A 23,924-nucleotide genomic window follows, 5' to 3' on the forward strand; every position below is an offset into this window, starting at 1 on the left:
AAAGAACACAAAGGCTCCTCTCAAATTTGCCAAAAAATATTTATATACTTTTTGGAAGGTGTGCATCCCGTTCCACAACAATTTATTAAAGAGCATCATACCAGCAGTCAAACAGGTGGTAGTGTGATAGTCTGGGGCTGCTTTGCTTCTTTAGGACCTTGGCAACTTGCCATAATTGCTGGAACATGAATTCTGCTCTCCACCAGAAGATCCTACAGGAGAATGTCCAGCCAGTTTGTGACTTCAAGCTCACTTGGGTTATGCAGCAGGACAGTGATCCGAAACACACCAGCAAGTCCACCACTAAATGGCTTGATAAAATAACAAAAAAAAAAAAAAAAAAGAGGAAGGTTTTGTAGTGGCCTAGTCAAAGTTCAGATTTAAATCTGATTGAGATTCTGTGGTATGATCTTACATAGGCCATTCATGCTCGAAAACCCTCCAATGTGGCTAAATTAAAACAATTCTGCAAAGAGGAGTGGGACAAAATTCCTCCACAGCGATGTGAGGTACTCATTGCCAGTTATTCCAAACGTTTGCAATTGTTGCCCCCAAGGGTGGCACCACCAGTTATTAGGTTTAGAGGGCATTAATCTTTCACAAAGAGCCAAGTGGGTTTTTGGGTGGCTTTGTCCTTTAGTTAATAAAAATACTTTATTTACTTTAAAAAAACTTTATTTCTGTATTTATTCAGGTTAATGTTGCCCAATTTACTTTTTTTACATTTAAGTATGACAAATATGTATAAAAATAAGAATTCAGGAAGGGGAAAAATACTTTTTCACAGCACTGTACATAAACTTCAGGACATTCTGGAGAAAAATGGCAGCATATGGTCAAGCTGTGTTAAGATAAAGCTAATTAATTAGAGAGCACAAAAATACAATAAAAACCTGATGCAAAAACAAACAGGCACACCAGCATGGTACTTAAAAACCAACAACACTGGCCTCAGTGCTCTGCATCCATTTTTAAAATGCTCGTGCTGTTTTGACTGGCCGGGAAAACAGGCCTTCAAATTGGGTTAGGGGAGCTCAGGCTCCCTCAGGCTCCCTTTGCTGGAGCAAATGTGACAGCAGGGCGTTGTTGGGGGGGGGGGGTTGAGCTCAGCTTGAGGGGAGGTTGGCTGAGTTTTGCCCTAATATGGACACAGGCCGGGGGGAGCGGGGTGCTGCTGGGAGGCAGGGAAAAGGGTGGGCTGGGTGAAGAAGGGGAAACCTGCCCAGCACCACCACAATGGCAGCCTTGCTGTGCTCGTTGACACTCTTTATCCTTCCTCTTATATTCTACTCAACATAAGAGCACATGATTCAACTGTTTTGGTCCACTGACTGTGCTCTAAATACTCTACAAGCACAGAAGAACTCTTCAGAAATCAAGACATGTGCATTAAGCTCTGTTCATTTTTAAGTACTTTTGTTGCTCCTACTCAAAATCATTCTGCATGTATCCCACTAGCAGACTGGAAACAGCAATGTTGAAGCACAATACTGCGTGTAGTCCCCTGCTCTAGTACTGTGTGGTGTTCAGCAGCTGGCTCAGTGTGCCCCGTGGTTCACTCAGCTGGGCTTGCTGCCTAATTTTACACTTGCTCATTACAAACATACCACTATCCCTCCTCCACATCTGGCCTCTGATGTAGAGAGAGACAGGGACACTGATAACTGCACAAGTCCTCACAGTGGTCATCTTTTTTTCTGTTAACGGAGCTGAGAAGGGGGGGGGGTCTGTTAACATTGTAAACAACTGAGAGGTTCTGAGAAAGAAAAAGCTGGATTGAAAGAGACAGACTGCCAAGGCACATAAGAGAACAATAGAAGGAGGAAAAGAAATCAAGGAAAAAGCGAGTAGGAGAGTAAAGGAGGGCGTTTGGTATTTAGAGAGGAGGAGGCAGAGTGGCTGGCTGCTACTAGCTGCTACTGCTGCATAGAGTGGGACTCCAGGCGTAGAAATTCCTCCTACATCCCTGCTCAATGCCACTTCTGTTCTGTCAGCCCCTTCATGGCAGCAGCACTGCAGATACAAAGGAAACCATGTCTGTGTGTGACTGAGTCTTATGTGAAACTAATGTTACCAAGTGTGTATGCGGGAGTATTAAACGATCCGCTAAGATACAAACTCTGCTGGGTGGAAGCGTCAGAGCCAGGCTGACAGAGGCTACGTTGATCCTGGCAACAGGACAACCCCAACTGATACACTTCAACAGATGAGCTGCTAACAAAGACTGCCTAAAATGTGACACATTTAACCTAAGATACCATCTCTGCTTCAATATTTTTAAACAAGAAGTCATCATAATTACATTTATCCAAATCTACCAGAAATAAAAATTCTAAAAATGATCTAGAATTGAGCATTTTTTGACATGTCTAGGTACTGCAGTGGCTGGATAATTTGTAGTATTTATTTTATTGCATTGATTTTGACCGTGCTTGTTGCATCTTTTGCTATGGTTCAGCTGTAAAGGAATAATTTACCTTGCCTTCGCTCTTCTCTAAAGCTGAGGGAATAGTTTGACAATATGGGAAACAAGCTTATAGGCTTTGTTGGTCAGAGCTGGATAAGAAGATCAAACAACTCAGATCTGTGTGTTAAACACAAAGCTGCAGCCAGCAGTTAGTTAGCTTAGTTAAGCAGAAAGACGAGACCAGGCAGGAATTCCGTGGCCTGAGAAATGTTTTAAGTGCAAGCATGGAAAAACTGTAGAACCTACTTTAGAAACAAATCAGCATGAAAGGAGCTAACTAAAATCACAGAATCTATGTGTGTTAAAAAACAATGACTGGTACTTTGACACTCAAGTTTGGTCCATGCCCCCCCCTCGTCATCATGGAGGGGGCAGGCTGTACGACCTGACTTGAAGATAATGTATTAGAGAGCTCCAAATGTTTTGGCTTGACTTTTGGGGAACTGCCATATCGTCCAGAGGTTTGACATCACTATGTCCTTTATTTAACCTTGCGAAGCATGTGGATTTGCCAGACACTACGTCTGTCATCAGGCAAATTCATCTTGAAAAGCTCCAATCTACAATGTTTGTGCCGCACCTAACATGGTTCAGACCAATCAGCGTCATTTAAGGCAGTGTTTCCCAACCATTTTTCCTTGGAGCCCCCCTACATGTACCTAAGAAAAGGGAAGCCCCCCCAGGACCCAAGAGAGAAGAAAAAGTGACACATTGTCACCAAAAATCAACATAGAGTTTAATTGTTCCCCTGATGAAACCCTAAAAAAGGCCTATGCATGCTTTCCTTATCAAAAGACCTTTGTATAAACTACTTAATAACTGCTTCATCATGGTTTTAGTCAATATTTACAAATCTTTTTTTGGCAGCCTCACAGCAGACAAAGCCTCGCGTCCCACCCTCAAGCCACATTGAACGCTTTTCATGACGGAAAAGATGTTTTCACTCTTCTCCCGGTCTGCTTCTGCATGGGTTTGTGATTGTTACAGGTGAGGTCTGCCGTTGTATCCAACTAAGCTACTAAGCTACTAAGAGGACCACTGAAATCTTGTCTTGGCAAAGATGTTTTTGCACGTCTTCTGACCGGCCTTGGCATGGATTTTATTCACAGAGGAGCTGCCATTCACAACTACGGCAGTGGTAGCCTGCAGATAGACTATTCTCATCGGCTCAGGAGAAGCACACGTGTACAACCTCAATTTGTCTTGTTACTCTGATTGGCCCGTCATGAAAGAAGGTTCCTCCAATCACATTACCAGAATTTTTTGAAAAGTCCTGCTCTTCCCAAATATTTTCTATGGGAGCTTTCCCAGATTAACATTGAATTTATCTATGCAGTATATGGAACAGACTATCTAGCATGTCAGGTTATCTATTATTTTTTCTCTTACTGCTGGAAATAAAGCATTTAAATAGAAAAACAAAAGAGGTATAATACGTGTCATAATACCCTGGTCAGGATTTTCATGTATTGTGATATCATAAGCTGGGTGATATGTCACACCCTGAATGGGACTACAAGTTTTACAGCCATTTGTTCCATGCTAATGATACAGACTTGTTTCATGTTAAAACAAGCTTTTATTTAATGTTTTTTTGTAGTAGGAGACAACAGCAGTTGAAGATAGATCACAACACTGCTTCTGGGTCTAAGCAATACACATTTTCAATTGCATGTTCGCATGCCCATAGTACAGTGGCCAGGTGGTTTCACACAAACACATTATCCAAAACAATTTACATTAACAGAAAACCCAAATGCAAACAGGTATGACAGAAATCCAAGTGGCTAAAACACCGATGCAAAAAAAAAAACAGCCAGTCACTGCAAAACCACCAGACTGTCAACTTCACCTCTCCTCTCTCAGCTCCCCTTGACTCAGCCTCTCATTTGGTGTTCTTCACAAAAGAAAAGGTGGCATCAGTTAAAATGGGTTTGGAAATACTGGCATATTGGATATTGGCAAAATCCAACATTGTGCATCCCTAAAAATTTTCTCAAAGTGTTAAAAAGTACACCTTGATCTGGTCAAGTTTCCCTTTTCCATTAGAAAGTCAATATATCACAGACAGAAAAATCATCATGTCAGCTCTTTTCCCTTTGTAACTCCTAGTGCTCAGGGTTGGAAAGGACAAATGATCACTGCCATGAACTTCTGCATTTCAACCATTTCAAAAACTATTCCAGTTGATACTGCACCACAATAATCACATTACAAGAACATTTAACAATCCAGGAGTCATCGTCTGGAGATTAAAGTCTAACCTCACTAACTACCAAAGTAATTCTTATTTGGCATGGAACAATTACTAATGCCACTGAGCCAAAAACAAGCTGTCTCCTACACGACGTTGTTCACGGCTCAAAGAAATGGTCCCTGGGTAAAAACAGGCTGTACCAACACAGAGGGGCAGAGGGGTGTTCCTAATGAAAACAAACCTATTTATGGCTCTCTGTGCACACTGACTCTACACAGCAGGATCAGAGCTAGTCATCATTGCTGAATGGTCCAGCTAGCAGATGATACTTGACCTTTTCAGACTGTGCCTTTGGTCTCTGTCATCAGACAAGTCTCCAGGCTTGACTAAGGACAGGATCAAGTGCACTCGCTTAGTTAGTCATGCAACATATCTAGGCCAATTTTTCTCCTTACACTGCCTTCATTTTTTTTTTTTTACTCTAGTGTACATGCAGTAGAAACAACCTCACTGCCTTGTAAGCAAAGCCTTGAACACAACACAGAAGGTTAGAGACACAGGAGACTGTAAATGGCACAAGAACAACGCCATGTCAGAGAAAATTAACTCATTAAAACAATACACAGTGATTATTACTCTTAAACTATAGAGACCTGACAAGACCTACTGACTAGAGTTGTAATGGTTCACAAAAGTCCCATTTTGGTTTACTTCCTCAGCATGAAGGTCACAGTTTGGTATGATTTTATTCAACAGGAAAAAGTAGAGATGCACCGATTGTGAAATAAGGACCAGCGCCAACATCAATGTTTGACAAAATGATTAGTACTGATGTTTTTCATCACTTCTTTTGGTGGAACACACCCACTGTGCCAACAATTCCTGCCATGTCTGACCATGAAAAACAGATCAGAGTTTTTTCCAACAGGTGACTCCTTCTGCCTAGTAAAAAGAAACCCTCGTTTGATTCAGCAGTTAGATACACCAGATGCCAGCATGAAATGGTGTGGCACGAGGACAAATGATAAACATCTGCTACCAATACCTGCTCGTGCCACAGTGTTTACTGATAGCTGAGGACTGTCAACAGGGTTGACTTCGATTGAAACCTATGTTACACCAGTTCATTAATGCATTCCAAGAAAACAAAGCAACAAAAAGTAGAGATGTGAAACTTCAGGTATCTCACAGTTCAATTTGACTCTGATCCTGGGGGTCACGATCTGATTCAGGATTGATTCTCTATTCAAACCTGTTCCTGATCACACACATTCCTTATTTATCATAAAGATGTGATAATGTCAACATCTGCTCCACTCTGCTGCACATTAATGGGCTGAAAACCATTATTTGACATAACAAAGCGTAATAAAAACTTCTGACGATGTATATTTTAGTTTTGGTCGGGCTGTAGTATGTTTGTAACAGATTATTATCTGTTTTTATAACACCAGCCTCCAGACCACGAAATAAAAATATACATAAATCAAGTCCTACAATCACAATCCCAAGATAGTATAATCAGGGTCAGAGTTTAAGCCATTGCTTTGCAGTTCGCCCACCCACACACAAAAACAGTAAATTTTAGGACATCCAGCACCCTGCCCTGTCCAAACTGCTGTTGTTTTGGTGGCTCCACTGTTGTCCTGTGTTCATAAACCCTCCTCACTGAAGTGTGACATCCATCACCTCCTTGTACTTGGGCTCTGGCAGACCATTAGCTGGTTAACAACAATAAACAGCTGTAAATGTTGGAATTCCTGCACCTGCTGAGATCAGTGAGAGTGCTACTGAACTGCGAAAAAGGCAGTCAGGCTGAAGCCAAGATCCTCCTACCAGCTGAGGAAATGCAGGAAAACAGGTGGTAGAGCAGTGCACAGCTTTTCACTAATCTCTATTAAGGTTAAATATAATGTATAATGCATTTGAGCTTGTGTTGCTCTCTACTATTGGAGTAAATTACACCAAAAACTGGTTAAGATTTGACTAAATCAGCATTTGGGCTCATAAATCTGGTAGTAGCATCATGACAGCAACATGACAAAGGATTGCAGCTTATTTAGCTCAGCTGTGACAACATTTTAAGATAGTATTGAGTTCTGGGAAGTAATAAAACAAACTTAGAAGAGTCAGTACGGAGCTAACACAAAAGATGGTAGTAGATGAAGTGAATAATTCAGTCTGATTTACCATTTATCTTCTAGCTGTGCAACTTCCAAACTTGCTTTGTACTCTAACAGGTTTTCCAAGGCTTTCCAATTTTCCAGTGGCCTAGAAAATTAGATGCTTTGGGCAATTGTGCATAAATTATCTGCCAAAGCAAAGAAGCTCCTAGATGAAATTAGTTTGCACAAATCAACAGGACAGATGGTAAGCAATGAAAATGACCCTGTTTTAACACCACTCGAACTTTAAAAACAACAGGTTCTTTATTTTGTAGCATTAAACTTTACAAGACTGAAGTACTGAAAAATACAGACTAAAAAAGGAAGAAAGAAAATGTAGGGAAATAAAAGTAAGTAAGTCGATGAATGACAGTTACATGAGCAAACATGATGAGGTAGAAGTACGACTAGAGCAAATGACAGAATGAAAAAATGTGGATGCAGCCTCTGAACAATTCTAGCCAGTGAGAGCACAGTAAGAGTGAGAAGCAAACAGACTTACAGAGAGCTGTTGTCCCTCTGACAGGATGTGAGTATAAAAAGTGAAACGTGAGCGGGAAGTGTGCAGGGTCATAAAGCAGTGCGGTTCCACACACTCTCGTTCTCACAGACAGACAGATAAAGAGACAGGCAGACGGGTAGTTTGGGGTAAAACAGGAACTTGGAGCGCACGGTTTGATTCGCATGATGTTTTACTGGGACACAGCCACGGTCCACCGCGCACACAAAAAAACTAATTTCCTGAGAGGAATAAAAACAGGAGGGGATCGAGGACGGCCAACAATGAATAAAAATATTTGAGAAATTTGACTGCAGGACATTTTTCCTAGTGAACATTCATTGCTGGAGGCTCAAGTGTTAAAAAACATTAAACTGATTGAAAAGCTGAGATTTTTTCGGCCTTCTTGGCCAGATTGATAAGACTGAAAAATGTTATTACCCTGGTTTAAAGGATTTTTCGTTCCATGGTGCACACTTTGACTTGTAGGAAAGGCACAGGTGTAAAGCACAGGTCTTAGATCTTATAGCATGGCATGATAAAGAGCCAGAAGGTAAAAACTAAGACTGTGAAATTAGAGCAGCTAAATCAGGGTTTTCCAAACAACAGTTCATAGGCCAGCTCTGTATGTAATAGGCACACAGCAGTTTCGGAAATATAAAATCAAATATGTTCTGCACAAGACAAAAACCCAGAGCTTGTACTTGACTGTGTTATACTTCTTAGGTCTGGCACAAGGTGATACTACTTTGTTAGTTCTGTAAACAAACATTTTGACTACAAGAACTAAATCAAAATTGCAATTTCAGCCGAAAATGCGTGGGGATGCTGGGGGCTGAATTGTGGAAGAACTGCTGAAAATAGCCAAAAACACAAAATAGCTGAAAATAGCATAAAAATAGCATAAAATGACATAAAAGTAGCTGAAAATTGCATTCAATAGCTCAAAAAAGGATAAAAATAGCTGAAAGTAGCCTGAAAAAAGCTCGAAATAGCCTAAAAATAGCTGAACATAGCCTTAAAGTAGCTGAAAATAGCATAAAAATAGCTGATTTTGGCCTAAGAGTAGCTGACAATTGCATTCAATGCTTGAAAAAGCATAGAAATAGCTGAAAATAGCATAAAATAGCTATATTTAAAAAATTATAAAAGTTAGAAATGAGAAAAGTCACATACTTCACATACTGACCACCAAAAGTCTAATGATATTTTGAATGATTCAAGCACAAATCACATTTTTCCTGCTATCCACTATGGCTCAAGATCCAATTTACAAAGCTTATCATGCTTATCATCCTCAAGCACCTGCTTCAGTGTAGCATCTTCAGTCAGCTTGTTCTTGATTTTTGTCTGAATCTAGATGAGTCATCAGTGTCAGGATTGGGCATTATGCCTTATTTTAATACTGATAAACCTTCCAACAATTTTCCCGTAGTATAGGGTATTACTGCCAGGTCTTTGAAAAGCACATTGTACAACAAGTAGGTGAGATGAAGCACTTTCCAGTATGCGCGTGCATGCAACGTTTCAATCTATCCTTTAACAAAATACTTGAGTCTTGAGTCTTAAAAAAAGGGGGTGTTTTTTACTGGGGCACTTGAAGTGATCTATACTTGCAGCATTATTTCAAAACGTAACTTTAAAACAGTCACTTCGGGAGAGAGGATCATACTAACTTTTGTCTTTTTTTCTCTCCCTCAGTGCAAAGTGGCATGTGTGTGCTCTCTCTTTTTCCCCTTTACTCAGAGGTAGTATAAGAAATAATAATCCAAAACTATTATCAGACAAGATCCAGGAATGTGGAGCAATAGTTTGAGTATTTCAAAACACTCATTATTATATTAACAATTTTTTTTTTCATTATTTTACCAGGGTCTGGTTGTAATGCAGTGTCACCATACATCACTAGTCTCAAGAAATAATCTATTTTCCTTAACACTGAGTAAAAAGATGACTTCTGAAGGTAAAATAAGTGCAATCCAATGCAAAACCAGTAAGTGAGGGAAAAAAGTTAGTTTCATTGTGTATTAGCAACAGTCTAAGACATGTCCTGCTCCATCTGTGTTTTCTATTACAGCTTATTTAAGTCTGTTTTTTCCAATTAGCCTATTTTATTCTGTTGTTATCAGTTTTCTGCAAAATGTGTTAATATTAGTGCATCACTGTCTGATATCATCATTTTTATTTTTTAAGGTGATCAAAGGTGAATAAGGCTTTGTGTCTGTATGCATACGGGAGATGCAGCCATTTTGAATTTACTGCCAGTGATTTGAATAATAACTCTGCTTCAATTGTCCACTCCAGCCTTGATACACTAAATCTTGTACCTTGTCCAGCCCTCTCAGTGAAATTAAACAACTTGATTGCTAGTTCAGTGTGATTACATCTTTTGTGTTCTTCAAACTTTTCCAGAATTCTAGATCTTTTTACATCAAATTTCTGTGTAAACTTTGTTTCTCTCTCTGGTTTTAACTGTCACACATACACACACACCCACACAATCTGTTACTGCATCTGAGACTGGAGCCAGCGAGAAGTCTGTTGTGCTTTCGGTTCCAGCCCAGATGGCAGCATTGGCTGAGTCAGCGGTGGCCGGTGGTCCATGATATACTGGATGATTAGTGCTTGACAACAGGACGGGAAACGAGCACCTACAGCCTGAAGCTGAAGAGCTCAGAGATTCTACTTTGCTTCTTTTAGAAAAAGTAAGTGTTCAGCTTCTCCTGAGGAGACGTGCATGAGTCACGGTTGTAAACGGAGACATAAATAAAATCCACAGGATCAACGAGGCTTCAAAGAAGAACTTTGTCCTCCTCGTACCTGTAAACAGATGCCATAACTTCAGCCAACTGTTGTACTTCTGTGTTTTCTCAGTGTAGCAATGACACTCTCAGTCTACTGTTTAAAGGGGAGCCACTAACTTCTGCCAAATTCTGATACGCATAAAAGATAATGAGAGCAAATGTGCCAGAAACATTTTTGCAGTGCTGCAGGCTAACCTCAGTTGGCATCATCATTGAAAGAATGATAAAAGAACACTTCCACTGCTTGTTCAGCTAAAACCTATGATTAAACATTAGACTTGGCATTAATGCAGAATCCACTGCTGGAAAGATTTCTCATTTAGTAGAATAAAGCAGTTATGGATTCAAAGCAGGAATCTAACAAACAAAAACAGTTGCTACATGAATCTGGAGATTTGGACAGGTTATGTGCAAGAATCATGCCCCTCTTACTGTCCTTATTCTGAGTGTTTGAGTGCACCTCTGCAGCTGTGATACTTTTATACTGTCTGCAGAAATCTTATTTCCAACATATCTCGTTAGCATCAAAACTGTGTCTAAGGTTAATAAGATATGTCTTTGAATATGACAACTGATATTCAAACCAAAGTGAGGTCAAGTATTGTTAATGTTTGATTATGATTATGTCATTGGTGATAGGATTAATCTGCCAAACACTTCACAGAAACACCATGGCCAGTTAGGGGTGGGTGGTAACATGACAATATTGTATCCAATAGTATTTAAAAATGTGTCCATTACCTGCAGCATTACCACTGCCTGTGTTTGAAGACAGTGATGACAAACTCCTGTAAATGATACGAGTCTAAATATGAATCATGTAAAAAACTGGCTTATTATCTAGACATGCTCAAACTAATGGAACCATGCTTTGGTCTACCCTGAAGTCAAACAAAGCCCGCCACTGGACATAATGCAATCTATGGCAATGTAGAGTTTAAAAACACTTTAGATCAGTAACACTCAAACGCGTGGGTCTGGAGCCACATGAGACTCTTTTGTGATTATTTGTGGCTCTTTTATGTCTTCATTTTAAATATTATTACCCTAAAAAACCTTGGAAAAAAAGGAAAACTTTGTTGCCATTTTCACCATTTTTGCCACTTTTCATCCATTTAAGCTACATTTTTTCATTAAAAATCCCCCTTTTTCCTCATTTCTGGCCATTTTGCAACTTCTTTTTGACACTTCCCACTATCCCATTTTTGCCCTTTTTCACAATTTTTTGCCACTGTTTGCCCATTTAAGCTACCTTTTGCCACTAAATACCCCTTTTTCCTATTTTTTGGCAACTTCCTTTTGCTGCCTCCTCCCCCATTTTTGCCACTTTTATCCCATTTGTGTCCTTTTTGACCATTTTTTGCCACTTGTCATCCAAATAAGCTATGTTTTGTTATCAAATACCACTTGTTTCCTTTACTCCAACATATTTGCCTCTTTCTTTTGTCATTTTTTCCCCATTTTTGCCCCTTTTCACAATTTTTTGCCACATTTTGCCTTTTTAACCTGCCCTTTGCCAATACCTCTTATTTCCTATTTTTTGCCCGTTTTTGCCCCCCTCAGCTGCTTTTTGCCCATTTTTGTCACTTTTCACCCATTTTTGCTATTTTCTGACCATTTTCCACTTTTTTGCCCCTTTTCACCCATTTTTGCTGCTTTTAAACCATTTTTGCCACCTTTAACTTATTTTTATTGCAACTTCAGCCATTTTTGCCACTTTTCAACACTTAGATTGTGGCTCTTGCAAAGGTATTTTTCAACGATTTGGCTATTTGGTTGAGCAGGGTTGAGTAACACAGCTTCAGATAATCTTTCTGGGGAGGATAACTTATGGCAAATGATCTCAAGTTTACCAGTAATAGCCTTCACCATGGGTGCAGGGTGCTGCAGTAGCCCCTAAATCCATTTTTATGAGATATGTAGAAGTAAATTGGTATGTGTCAGTTATTTTGAATAGTTTTTTTAAATATTATCAAAATGTACAGCTGTACCACAAGGTGTAGGTAACTGCCTCGGGCACCACACACTCAAGGAGGTCCATCATTGACCTGAACGTTATGAATGAAGCTTCACACATAAAACAACCACTAGACTGTCAGCTTTTAGCGCCTCTCTCTCAGCTCTGCTGGGCTCAGCCTCTCTTTGCACTGGAGGCACTTGGTGGTCTTTATAAAAAAAGGTGTTATTATATTGGTATCGGCTAAAATGAGTTTGGGAATATCAGCAAATCAAGTATCGACAAAAATACAATAATTTGCAAACCTAGTTTTCAACATAAAATAACCAAAGGCGTCTGATCATCCTTACAGACAGAGCAGCACAACAAGATGCATCTGCCATGGAGTCCGCACAGTATTATTGTTTTACTTTAAATATTAATATAATATTAACACAGAGGGACACATTATGCTCTATTCAGGTAGAAGGATGTGATGACGGAACTGTCTGCCCTTGGTTGAAAGACCTTCACTAAAGGCAAAAATATGCACTCAAGCTAGTGGTAATAAATGATCAAATAACTGATTAAAAATGGCTAAAACATTCAATATCTACTGGTGTGGATTTAATCTTTAAAGTTCTGAAAAGGCACATGAATTCCAGGCTCACTAGAAATGCTGCCCTAAGGGATTCAAAAGCATGGATAGCATCAATGGGATGTAACGTTTAAATAAACTGTGTCACAGAGAATAACTGTCACACAGCCTCCAAACTTTGCTGCTGCAGTGGGTCCTTTGGTTCATCTTTGCTGCTCTGTAAACGGTAGCTCAAGCATGCAGTGTTTTCCAGCAGCGAAGAAGAACTGATTTCCAGTTTATAACGCTAACATTTGGTATGGCTAAATGAAGCAAAATAAATAGTTAAACAAAACGGCATTGGTGCATAAACTCGTGCACTCGCCGGTACCAATACCTGCATTTGATGCAGTATCGGACGTATCTCCAATACTGGTATCAGAATCAGAACAACTCCAACAAAATGAAAGCTGCATGTTGTCTGATATTTGCTCATAACTGACACAGTGTGGACTGGAACAATTGAACTTGATAATATTTATTGTTATAAATTAATACAAACAATAAACCAAGGATATTTTGTCAGATATAAGATGCTAATTCTGAATAAAACACAAGATATTTGTGCCCTATAAAGAGGATCAGCGCTCAGTGAAGAAATCCCTAATTCATTACTATTTGCCTCCACATGTCAACCGTGCAGACCAATGGGTAGTAAGAAACCCACACTTCACCAGGGTTGTCAAGTGGGAACCCTTCTTCATCAGTGTTTCATCAAGTTAGTCTCACGACACCTCCATTGGGCTGGACAGTGATCTCCAGTGTCCCAGAGCCACCCCACTCCATGCCAGCTCTCACCACCCACGATGCCAACACTAAAAAGTTATCCCGCCGTAATCACAGAAATATTATGGTTAAAGGCAGGTGCACATTGATCATCTCTGAGTCAGCTGTTAACTTAGTACCACATAATGAGAACAAAAATACTTCATAGTGCCACATAAAGCTTGTTATGTTAATTTTTAAGGTTATTCAGACTGTCAGAGGGTGTAATGAGGGGCCTGATTTTGAGATTTTTTTTCCTTACCAGCACGACCAACCAATTGGTCGATGTGTGGGTATAATTTCGGGTGACCAAGGTTTTCTTTCGTTGACTACAGATCTAGTGTTTTCAGCTGCTTTGAAGAAACCTCAATTGAACCTGCAGAACCTGCAAAGGTTTGAGAGATCCAGAGAGTCTGGTCCAAAACGTAAAAAGGCAAGATCAAGAGGCACAGATGGCCTAGTGGTTAGGTCACGCCCCATGTACGTGGGCGGCCCAGGTTCAGGTCTGGCCTGAGGCTCTTTCATTGCATGTCATTCCCTACTCCAGTGGTTCTCAACGTTAGGGTCGGAACCCCCGTGGGGGTCGTGAGACACTGAGAGGGGGTCTCCAGATGCCTGAAAAAATACTAAGAATTATATTTAAATTACACTGTTGCCACTCAACACCAATTTTTACACTTTCCCCACCATTTTTGCCAATTTTTAACACACTTTTGCCACTTTAAACCCATTTTATCTATTTCAAGCCCGTTCCACCACTTTTTTTCTGCCCATTTTTGCCACTTCTAAACCAATTCTTACCACTTCACATCTAACTTTCCCTTTGTTGACCATTAGTGCCTCTATTAACCACTTTTTTAAAATCACATTTTACGCCCATTTTTGCCCATTTTAACCACATTTCACTATGTAATATGTTCATTTTTGCCAGTTTAACCCATTTCAGCCAATTTCTGCCTATTTTTCTCTCAGTTAATCCATTTCTGCCTGTTTACATCAATTTTTCATCCCATTTCACCAAATTTTCCACCCCTTGTTGCCAATTTAAAGCAATTTCAGCCACTTTTTAATCCCATTTCACAACAATCTATGCTGTTTTTGCCACTTAAACCCTTGTTGCCACTTTTGCTTACTTTTTGCCACTTCTAACCCATTTTTTGCTACTTTTAAAGTCCAATTTCACCATTATCAACCTATTTTAGCCATTTTAACCCCTTTTAATTCTGGTTTTAACAAAAAGAATTTACTTTTATTTAGAAGACTTTTACTACACAAATGTATAAAAAAAGATTTTTGTTTATTGATAAGAGTGAGCTTAACTTTACAATGAATCATGATTTTGCTGACCTACATGGTCCCCCAGTCTGGCTGGGTCCCAGAAAGCTCCCCCCTCTAACACCCCTTATGGGCGGCCTTGTCTGCACATGACTTTTCTTGAATGTTCATGGCTGTATTGAACCACCTTCAGGTACACTGGGGGGTCCCCAGTTTCGGGCACCTTTGTTGGGTGGGTCACGGGCTGAAAAGGTTGAGAACACCTGCCCTACTCTCTCATTCCTATTTCTGACTCTAGCCACTGTTCTATCACTCCAATAAATCCTTTTTAAAAGGCATAATCACTTTTGATTTTTATTCAGACCAGAGGGACAACAAAAAAGACTCTGATCTGAGGTTCTGCTATGGATTTTGAAGCGGAGCAGGTCAGAGATATACTTAGGTGTCTGATTATAAAGGGCTTTATAAACAAAAATAGAATCTTAAAGTGCACTCTGAATGTTATCAGATGCCAGTGTTGAGAATATATAAATGGGGGTTATGCAATTTGATCTGTTAGTCACACTCATGTCCCCAAAAAGTTCTCTGTGCCCTCAATATTAAATAAAGCTATTAAAAAAGTCAATGTAAGTATGGATGACAGCTGAGGAAAAGTTGGTTTAAGTTAGCAACAGCTCAAATTGCAGCCTTGAAGACTTGTAGAAAAGCATCACTGACTTCTTAAGTACATTTTGTTTATGGAGAAAGAAAGATAAATCTGGAAATAACTTTGTGAAAAATTAAAACTCATGACACTCACCTAAAACTGAATAAGGCTATAACAGAAACTCTGGTCACAGTCATGCTAAGGTTCCTGTACAGTCTTAAGAGAATCAGAGATGGTGCCAAACATAAAAGTTTCTTATTTACAATCTTATTATTATATCATTACAAATTTACTGGTTTCTTCGTTATTAAGTCATAAATAAGATACATTTTCACTTAGCATTCTTGAATAGTATGATGATAAAAATCTGTTAAATATTGGAGAAAAGTGATTTTTACATATTACCCAGGTCTTGTTTGATATTTCATATTTGGGACCTGTTTAAATTAACTTGTGGGTTTCAGCAGGAGAAATTTTTGATAACCAACATTCTTGCCAGTGGACCAAGATATCCATGTCATCTTTGCACAATGTATTTTTGTGGCAGTGCTAAATTAGTACAAAATAAACCAAACCACTGAAAAAATGACTTGGCTCTGTATTGCAACAACAGGTTACACACCACAATCCGGCATGTGAGAAAATGCCACAGTTTGAGAGGGTGTGTGATGCCATATCCTGTTTTTCTGTCACAGACAGAAAACACTGAGTGATGAGAAAACTGCAACACTTCGAATCTAAGATCTACTGCCTTGCCAAAATGATGGTCAAGCAGATTTCATCTACACATGTTGCATTCAAACTCTGCCAGAATACGTTTATCAAGCTTGGCATGCCTTCTTCTTTTCTTTGTTCTTCCATTTGTTGCACCACAATGCACCAGCACAGCATCTGAAACCTTAACATACTTTACAAGCACCTCAAATATGAGGCGTAAGGCCTCTGTTGTGCATATTTCAAAGCAATGCATTCACTTTCCTTAGTTTAATGTTTAAAATGTTAGCATCCATACAGACAATTGGAGGATGATGGTGCTATGCTTGAGTTATGTAGAGGTCATCATTTATCACTCTTTGTTTGATACGCCTTGCCCTGGCCAGACGTTTGAAAGCAGAAGTCTGATACTTCTCTAAAGTCACATAGAACATGACTTGACTTACAAAACCTAAGTGCTACATCATGTATGATTCTTTTTATGTTTTGCTCATCACAGTAATGACTAGGCATCTTCCTTCTGGAGCTATATTAAGCCATGCATGCTCTTGCTTGTCCATACTGAGTTTAACTGAATACAAGAGGCGCACAACTACCCGAGGCCATGCAAAGAACATGCAAAGCATTTCAACTTCTTCCAAGAGAGATCAGGTTCAGCCACAACAGCCATTGTCCCACATGTTTCAGTCACACAATTCAACATGCATTCCATTAATGCTGCAATTACAGCTCAGCATACCAAGTGAAACAAAACACATAAGCACACAGGAGCACGCACACACTGTGGTTGAGGAGTGCAGCTGTTGCTGTACGTCTCCTCTGCACAAAAGAGCGCCATTTCAGTGCATAGCCGGCCACAAAAGAGCACATTCCTCACAGAACATTAAAAAAAATGTATATCAAGCTGAATTCAAGTGTATAGAATGAGTCCTGACACTCTTTAAGACCCCTTTCTGTTTTTTTTAACTGATATGCACAATGCAGTCTTGGTGTATTTGTGAGAGCAAACCAATTAGGACACAATTCTTTACAATTTGTTGGCATAAAAACAACCCAATACCTTACTTTAAAGCCCCTACCACGTACTTACATTTTCTAAGTGCCACCACCTACATGCAACACTGCAATGACTCATAGTTTAGAGCTGAATAAATTAATAATGAATTGCAGTTGCTGGGTCTTATTCAGCATGGACTCCTATATCACTCCATGGGGCATAATGTAGTCACTCATGAGCAACTAATGTCAAAAGAGACATAACAAACAGCTACAGCTGTTTGGCATTTACACTGACAGACAGTCTAGAAAATACTTATCTTAATATGATAAAGGGCATTTCTGATAGTTGAACAAGCCGTGAAATCCTCACATTAGAATGTAAAGCACCCATGTTATTTTCCTTCTACCTGCCAGTGTACAGTTAGGGTCATTTATGTCAAACAGAGACAGACAGTAGCTTTACAAAGTGCAATCTGCAGATTAAATGTGCTTTAAAATATATGAAAACCTAACCCGTGGCATTCTACCCCTCTTACTCCGTCATACAAATGCTTTAAAAGAAATATAAAGCAACAACTAACTCATACAGCAAACAAGAAAACTCAAATATAACGAGGCTTTAACTCGGCTGCAACTTGCAAGCTAAGTTCGTTGGCTAGCCGGTTCTACTGTTAGCTGTGGTGTTACGGTGTACAGAGCGACCGTGTTGACTGGCGACTTTAAACAGAATGCGTCAGTGGTTCACGTTGTGACAGTTGACGTTGAAAACGGAAAGCTTACTTAGGAACTTGAGTATTTTTAAAATATCATTATTTCATTTATGCTCATCAACCATGTCTTTGATCAACAATTTAAAAAAGAGATACTCGTTGGGACACTTAGGTCTGTTGAAAGTACGACAACAACTGACATATTCGGCTAGACGCGCCATTTAACTCGGGCACTGTTTAAAGCGTAACACGAGCGGCATCGCTGTCAACCCTACTCAGAAAGAGGTACTTCCTCAATAAATTAGCCCGGGACACTAAATGAGCACAGGCAGTAATAAAACGGCAGTCTTAATGCACTTATCGGACGCCCAAATGCACAATAAGTAAATTTCAGCACTAAAAAGCGGCTAATGTAAGCTAGCAACTTAGCGTTTCCTCCCCCGGCATCTCTTCCCATGTGAACTCGTTTGACAGTCACTGATTTAACGGGGATACATAGTTTGGCACGACACCATGTACAGTAAATTCAGCATAACGCCCACTAAACGCGGAGAAAAGTTGTTTTAAGCGCTTAACTCACCTGTAAGTGTCTGGAGGTAGGACTTTTTCAAGAGTAATGGACTGAAATCTTGATATGAGCCGTACTTTCACCGACCTTGGCAGCTCTACTTGTCCCCGGCAGCAACAGACAACAACACGCACAGCTCATACCCCTCCCTCTGCTCTGCCACTACAGAAAGGTTGAAAAAATAAAACACATTCAAGCCCCGCCCATTAACGGTTGTAATTGGTTAATATTAAGGACAGTAAGACCGTTAAATAAGATACTGTGGTCCTCCTTAGTGTGATAATGATGGAGCAAGTTCTTCCTCTTTGCTAAGGTTGGTCTCAATATTCATTTTAAATTAAGTTTATGGGAATGTTACGTAATTATCTTGCGTTCTAATCGTAGCTGATTTATATTTTGACAAATGTTTTGTTACTATCCAAAACATGCAGCATGTAGGCCTATTCTGGGATTCCTGCTTCTACCCTTCTAGCTATGAACGATTTAATTTTGGCTCTCCAGAGATTCTTATGTAATTTGTGTATTGTGACTAATAAACCATAGAATGAGTGAATATGCACACATAGTTAAATAATTATCAAATTTTGACGAACTATCTTCTTATACTATAAGGATTTTGATTTATTTTTATGACTTTATATAAAAGTTAAAAAAAATATGGGATGTTGGTTCATTTATTGATGAAACAAGCAATTTTGAATTTTATCACGTTTTTGAGAGTTTGGACTCTTGTGAATTACAAGAAGACTACTATCTATAACTTTCTACAGGATGGATGTAAATAACACTCTATATGCCTGTAAATATTGGCCTATATCTACTGTAAAAAATCTCAGCTACAAATATTAGCCTATAATATCAAATATTATAGGCTAAATATCAATATAAAATATCAGCTGAGATCTGCTGTAATTACCAGCCTAATCTGCTGTAAGTATCAGCCTATACTGGCCGTAAGTATTGGCCTATATCTGCAATAAACAAGCCTATACTGGTTGTATATATTAGTCTATTTTGTCTTTAAATATCTGCCTATATTGGCTATGAGTATCAGTTTATATTGACTGGAAACATATGCCTATATTGATTTTAAATACTGTCCTATATAGGCTGAAATTATTAACTTTTATCAGAGGTAAATATCAGCCTAGATCAGCAGTAATAACAGCCTTAATTAGTCTAAATGTTCTCCTATGTTGGCTATATTAACCTATATCAGGGTAAATATCAGCCTATACTGGCCGTAAATTTCAGCCTTTTACTGTCCAAAAATATTGGCCTATATTGGCTGTAAGTATAGGTCTATACTGACCATAAATATCAGTCTGTATTTGCTGTGAATATCATTCTTTATCGGCTGTAAATATCTTCTTATATTGGCTTAAAATGCCAGCCTTTGTTGGCTGCAAATATCTGCATATTTTGGCTGCATATATCTGCATGAATTGGAATTAAACATTATTTTTATTGGCTATAATTATATATATTGGCTAATATCCACCCATATTGTCTGTGTATATTTTGATGTGAGACCAACAAACCAACATCAGCGTCTTTTTCTTTGCTCATCCTCATACCTTAAGCTATAAGGTGTAACAACTGCAGGTTTAGGTCTGAACTAAATTTAGCCCATTGGTATCAGAAGAAGTATCAGTATAAGTATAAGTTAAATATTGGCATATTTTCTATCAGCAAAAACCTTTAATCATCCCTATTATGTATCTTTGCATTACATATGTAATTGTACAAACGCATATGTATATTTTGTATATATTAATGTATATTATTTGTTCATCATTTGTACATATCTTATGAAAACCTGAGCAAACATGTCATTTTCAGTTTTTTCTTCTCATCTCACCTCTCTATTCAAAACTAATAAATGTAAAATATCTACAAAAATATGGCATAAAACATTAATTTTAACTTAAAGCAGCATTCTTATGGGTTTTGAAATCCTTGTAAATGTTGACTTTTACTGCTGGTTTCAAGGTTTAAAAAGTGCTTGGATTTCTTGTACAGTACTTGAGATTGTTACTGTATCCCACCCATGATAAAAATAGCTATCTGACAAAACAGTTCACTTATTATTCACTCTCACACCAAGTAATCACAATGTTATAATAAGGGCTGTCTTTATGTTGATAAAGAATTGATTAAAATTCATGTAAAATGAGAAATGTTTTAAATTGCATCAGATATGTTTAATAGACTGCTTTAAAGTCCTTTAAAGCATAGTATCTGTTTCTGTATAAGTTTTATGTATTTGCATAAATACATAATTTAATAATGCTGTAAAGTGCAGGAGAAGTGTGAAAATTCCCTGTAAAAGTGCTTGAATCTGACCTTGGAAAAAAGGTGTAAGCACACTGTGAAATATACACCAAGCTTTATGAAGAGGTTCTCATCACCTGTTCACATCAGTGGTTCATATTATTCAATTAAAGAGCTTTTCACTTTAGTGCTAAAAATGATAGGAAACCTTTGTAAAAAGGCTGACCCTTATTTAAGGCTCAGTGTAGCCTGGTGCTGCTGCACATTTCGACAAATAAATTAATGTCTGATTTGGAGGGCCTCTTAGTTGGAAATTAATTTGTGTATCAAAAGGGAGAAAAACAGGAAGACAGAAAATTAGGATAAGATTCAGCATATGTTCCCAATTAAAGAAGGGTAATCTCACAGATTGAGGTAACTATAAGCTCATTTAACTGAAGTTTTATGGTAAGCATACACAGTGTTTGACCCTTTAAAATGTCAAGGCTTTACAATCAATGCACACAAGCCTTTTCAGCGCAGGGTCACATGTATCTGCCTGATGCTATTCCTGAGTGTGCTGCCATAGCAGGTTGCCATGATGCACTCTGGACTGAAGGTCTGGAGCTCTTTGTTGTCAGCAGTGTGGTCGAAGGTATGCTCAGGGTAAACACACCTCCACAGGAGCATAAGGGCCCGATAGGTTAGACGATGGGGGTCAGAGTACACCCACGTCTTCTGTAACAGCTGAAGTTAGGTTTCCTGTACAGTGACTTTACACCCACCCACACAAGGCAAGAAAATTTATTTATACAGCACATTTAAAACAGCATACAATGAGCTGTACGACCAAAAGAGACAAAAAAAATTAACTAAACACCTAGTAAACAACAAAGAGCTGATGTATATGAATAAAATATTAAAACTAAATTTAATGTAATATGAGAATAAAACAGTTAGGAGCAAAAACACACACAAAGAAACACTGATCATGCTGTTTTATTACTGTTTCGAGTATCATGATATGTGTTCTAATCATCCAATGACTTATATAACTATGACACATTTCTACAGCTGGAAATAGGTCAGTGAAAGTGAACAATGGAGCTGCCACAGCTTGTGCCACTGCTAAACTTCCCAAAGAAGGAAATTACAGAGCAAAAACCACAGGAAATATTCACTACACCCAAAGATATATAAATGACTCATGAGACACATACCCAACAGGTCAAATAATTGTGAATGAGAGACAAAAATACAAATACTGGAACTAAAAGTCTGGTCTAATTGTTCGTTCTTTGACCTTTAAAGATATTTTGATTTTTTGGGAAAATTCTGCTGGAAGGCCGATCTCTCTGCCAGGCTGAAGAGGACAGTCATTTCCACTTTATCTCTGAGTAACATTAATTTGTCACACAAAAGCGCCAAATAGCCAGACTGTCACATTATCCAATGGTGACACCTGCTGGGTGTTATCGGTAGTGCTGTTTTAAGTGTTGCAGTAAAGAATAGTCAAAATGGGCTGCAGGTTGCAGATTCAAATTCTGAATCTGGGGCTCTTTGGTGCTTGTCTTCCCCCAACTTCTCTCCCCATGTTTCCTGTCTCTTCAGCTGTCCTGTCAAGTAAAGAAAAAAACCATCCAAATGTCACTATAAAGGTGCTGCCATGCCTGAGGAGGGTATAAAAAATGACTGAAACACATGGAGATGGTATGAAACACAACTGGGCAAGGACAGCGTTTTTCTTTGTCGTGAGCAGGTAGGGCCACAACCCAAAGATCTCACTGTTGTCATGTTCTAAAAAACCTAAACATGCTAAGTTTTGACAACTACCTTATATCTGCAACCATATATCTGTAAACCATTGTAAAGTCCACTGTAAATTGGCCCACAGCAAAACCTAAAGATAAAGTGAAATAGTCTGCATTAGAACGCGCTCAAATGCATGTCTTATTTTTGACACTAGGTGGTGCTATTGTGTTAAATCTGCAAACAAGTATTGTGGCACAGCTATTTGTTGACATGTATTATTTCCTGATCAGTTGGAGATGACCATGTATATGGTTAACATACTGAAAACAAAAGTTAAAATAAAAAATCTCCATAATTCCTCAATGAATAAAGACAAAAGGATTATGGCAGCAGATGGCAGCATGAATCACGCTCTTTTGCTCTACTGTGTGATCTACAAAGCACACCGTGCTTATCATGCTCAAGAACTAACACACAGAGTCTTGCAACTTCCTGCAGTTTGCTATTGCTTTGTATCCAAGAGCCTTTAGTGTCTCCCTGACCAGGGGAAAGTTTGGTGGTAGCCAGGGCCAACCAGCCACCCTCAGTTCTTCAAAATCGGAATGGCTACCCCAAATTCCTTAACAATGATTGGCTATTTGCCTTGTCAGCCACAAAAAGCTGTGATGCTGTTGATTATTTACTTACTTTAAGCCTATTCACATTAAACATATCTAATCTTAACCTGACATGCCAGATGGATTTGTTTCACACAACCATCTGGAAAACCTTCAATACTAAGCGTTTGGGAAAGGGCAGAAGGTTTGAAAAAAACTCAGAGTGTAATTGGATGAACATTCTGTCTGTCACATCTTTACGGGCCAATCAGAGCAACAAAACATGTGATGTAGCTGCAACAAAGGTGTGCGTGCTACCAAGGAATAACTTGAACCATGGCGACTATAGATATGTCAGTACACAACTTTTGTCATTTTTGAAAAGAAAACCACTGCTGTTTTTTGTTTTTCTTTTAACAAAGAAATGTCGTCAAGTTCTGATAAAACTGGTGCTTTAGCAGCATCCACGCTAATGTCTTCTGCCATAATTGCACTGGCTTGCTTGCTTACGACGACTCTGCAGTGCCTGAAACTGCCCCTTGTTGCTGATTGGTCCTGTCACTTTCTAACCGGGCCCAAATGGTTCAGACGGGATCTTTGCAAGATGGATTCGCCAGTGAGAAACACAGAAACGGGCGTATCCATCTGCGTTGCAAGGTAAATCTAATCCTACATTTGATTTGTTTTACTAACTCACATACCCAGCAGGTGAGGTTTATGATAGTGATCCAGTCATCCTTTTATTTTTCTGCATGTGGCCTACAGTGAAAAAACTTTGGAAACTCCCGCCTTCAATGATAAAAAGCATATTTGACATATTTACCTTGTTATTGTTATGTTCAGCTAATGTTTGTAACAGCAAGCATACTTTCAGTGATTTTATTAAGATAAATGTCTACTGGAACCTCAACACAACTAGAACCAAAAATGTCTGGATGAAA

At 38.8% G+C, this 23,924-nt stretch overlaps 1 protein-coding gene across 2 annotated transcripts in view; it reads right to left on the minus strand.

The window, feature by feature from the left end:
• The window catches only part of fam49a (family with sequence similarity 49 member A), a 65,061-nt gene extending 46,538 nt beyond the window's left edge, over window positions 1-18,523 (minus strand). For both annotated transcript variants that reach the window (XM_041806073.1, XM_041806075.1), the window contains exon 1: window positions 18,395-18,523. The gene's annotated coding sequence lies outside the window, so the exon portion shown is untranslated. The remainder of the gene's footprint in view (window positions 1-18,394) is intronic.
• Between the last annotated feature and the right edge of the window lie 5,401 nt (window positions 18,524-23,924).

Source organism: Cheilinus undulatus, linkage group 14 (genome assembly GCF_018320785.1).
Source record: "Cheilinus undulatus linkage group 14, ASM1832078v1, whole genome shotgun sequence".
In the NCBI taxonomy this organism is placed as follows: Eukaryota; Metazoa; Chordata; class Actinopteri; order Labriformes; family Labridae; genus Cheilinus; species Cheilinus undulatus.